The 2,719-nt window shown below is 38.1% G+C and overlaps 1 pseudogene; it reads left to right on the top strand.

Moving 5' to 3' along the window:
* The first annotated feature begins 756 nt into the window (after nucleotides 1–756).
* Nucleotides 757–1,495, top strand: LOC140511097 (14-3-3 protein zeta/delta pseudogene; annotated as a pseudogene).
* Nucleotides 1,496–2,719: the final 1,224 nt, after the last annotated feature.

Here is a 2,719-nt window from a genome sequence, read left to right as displayed (position 1 = left end):
TGAAACTAAGTGTCCACTAATGCCTGACACTGTTCACAGAAGTTTCATGATTATATGTTTGCCCAATGCTCTCTTACCTTTCCGGTCACGAATTGAGTGAAACATGGCTGTGTGCTTGCTCTCATGTTTTTCAGCATTATGTTTTCAGGCATCTTGCAGATGCTTTCAATGAGGACGAACATAGCATAAAGGTCAACTACCATACCCATTGCAAGTTCTTCAGTTTGAAAAGATTACAAGCCAAGACCAAAGTGGAGGGAGTGTTAGTGCATGGTTTTCTGTTTCCAGATGATTGTACACTCAATGCAACCTCTGAAGTTGAGATGCAATGGAGTACGGATCGACTCTCTGTTATCTGGGCTAAATTTGACCTTATAAGTAACATCAAGAAATCACAGGTGCTCCATCAGCCACCACCACACTATCCATATGTGGAGCCATTGGTTACAACAAACGGAAAAGTTTTGAATGCTGTGAATAAGTTCACTGACCTTGGTAGCGTACTTTCCAGGGATGTACACATTGACAATTAGGTTGATACACAAATTGCCAGAGCTAGCTCAGCTAGCTTTGGGAGACTCCAAAGAAAAGTCTTGGGATGAAATTCCATGTTTGAGGAGCCACGAGAGCCTGTAAGCTGAGAGATATAGGGACATAGTCTCAGTCCTGCCCACTGCCACTGCCGCCTCCCAGAGACTGTTGAACCTCGAGTCCCTCCATTGGCTGCCATTCACTCTGAGCACAGAACATTTAGTCATGGACAAAAATGAGTTGGTGCAGAAGGCCAAATTGGCTGAGCAGGCTGAGAGATATGATAACACGGCAGCCTGCATGAAGTCTGTAACTGAGCAAGGAGCTGAATTATCCAATGAGGAGAGAAATATTCTCTCTGTTGCCCACAAAAATATTGTAGGGGCCCGAAGTTCGTCTTGGATGGTTGTTTCAAGTATTGAGCATAAGATAGAAGGAGCTGAGAAAAAAACAGCAGATGACCCGAGAATACATAGAGAAAATTGAGACCGAACTAAGAGATATCTGCCGTGATATAGTGTCTCTGTTGGAAAAGTTTTTGATTCCTAATGCTTCACAAGCAGAAAGCAAAGTTTTCTATTTGAAAATGAAAGGAGACTTCTACCGTTATTTGACTGAGATTGTTGCTGGTGATGACAAGAAAGAAATAGTGAATCATTCATAACAAGCATATCAAGAAGCATTTACAAATCAGCAAAAAGGAGATGCAACCAGCACATCCTAGAAGATTGGGTCTGGCTTTGAACTTCACTGTGTTCTATTATGAGAACCTGAACTCTCCAGAGAAAACCTGCTCCCTTGAAAGACAGCTTTTGATGAAGCCATTGTTGAATTTGATGCGTTAAGTGTAGAATTATACAAAGACGGCACATTAATAATGCAATTACTGAGAGACAACTTAACATTATGGACATTGGACACCCAAGGAGATGAAGCTGAAGCAGGGGAAGGAGGGGAGAATTAACTAGCCTTCTAACTTTTGTCTGCCTCATTCTAAAATTTACACAGTAAACCATTTGTAATCCATGCTGTCTCACAAATAGTTTTTGTTTACGACTTATGACAGGTTTATGTTACTTCTATTTGGATTTCTCTATTTCCCATGTGGTTTTTATGTTCAATATTAGGGTACTAGAGCCAGTTATCATTTGCGGAGTTATCTGTTTTCATCTGAGGTGGTCAATATGAGGATATGTAATTTTTATACACGTTTTACATGTTTGGCATACACATTGTGATTTCACAAGGCCAGTGTTAAAACAGTTTCCATGTCTAAGCAAAGAAAACTGCGTACCTATATTGGTCTGTCATGGTGGGAGGATAAAGGGATAATTGGTTCCAGCCACAGGTTTAGTTATGTGGGTATTTTAGGGTTGGAACACTCATGGCTATGGTAGAAATAGATGTCCCATAGACATTGCATGTCATTCCACGTGGATCTGTGGAACACACAACCTCAACGTCTACACCTTTATGATTGCAGTTACAAAAGTGTTCCTTAAGACAAAGTTTTAACCCAGTCAACTTACTCTGGAGAAGAGCAGAAACGGTTCACATTCCATTATATGTAATGCTACCTGCTGTTCACTTTCATTATTTTTACTCAGTCATTTTATTTGTATATAAATGGTTTAGGCAACCTAAAAACAAATGTAAAAGTAAAGAAGCAGTAAAAATAAATTGCTTGATATTCATAAAGTCACCGTATATCAAGCACAGCAGTAAAACAAAAAACTCATGTATTTAACTTTTTTTAGGTTTTTTGCTTTTGTGATTTTTTTGATACTTGCTTAACATGCATGTGCTGTAAAAATAGTTAACAGGGAAATAACTTGAGATGATGGCTAGCTTTGTTTAATGTCTTATGAAATTTTCATTTACAATTCAAGCATAATTATGTATGAATGTAACTTCATACATATGTGTATGAAGTTGATGTAAGTGGAATAAAAGTTTTATGAATGGACTTTTCAACTACTTTCTCTACAGTTTTTCACGTAAAGCAGATCTTTAATTTTGAAACTTCTTCAAAGGAAATTGTACATTTTGAAATTTTACTTCCCACTTGGTAGCTTTATAATGGGCTTAAAAAAAGTTTAATTATAAAATTATCAAACGGCAAGAGTTCCATGTGTTACATATTGTTCCAAACATTACTCCCCTCACCACCACCCTGATTTTCAGGTAC

The sequence above is a fragment of the Notamacropus eugenii genome, chromosome 6, assembly GCF_028372415.1.
Source record: "Notamacropus eugenii isolate mMacEug1 chromosome 6, mMacEug1.pri_v2, whole genome shotgun sequence".
Lineage (NCBI taxonomy): Eukaryota > Metazoa > Chordata > Mammalia > Diprotodontia > Macropodidae > Notamacropus > Notamacropus eugenii.
The sequence above is the reverse complement of the archived record's forward strand: the minus strand, read 5'-3'. Positions and strand labels throughout refer to the sequence as shown.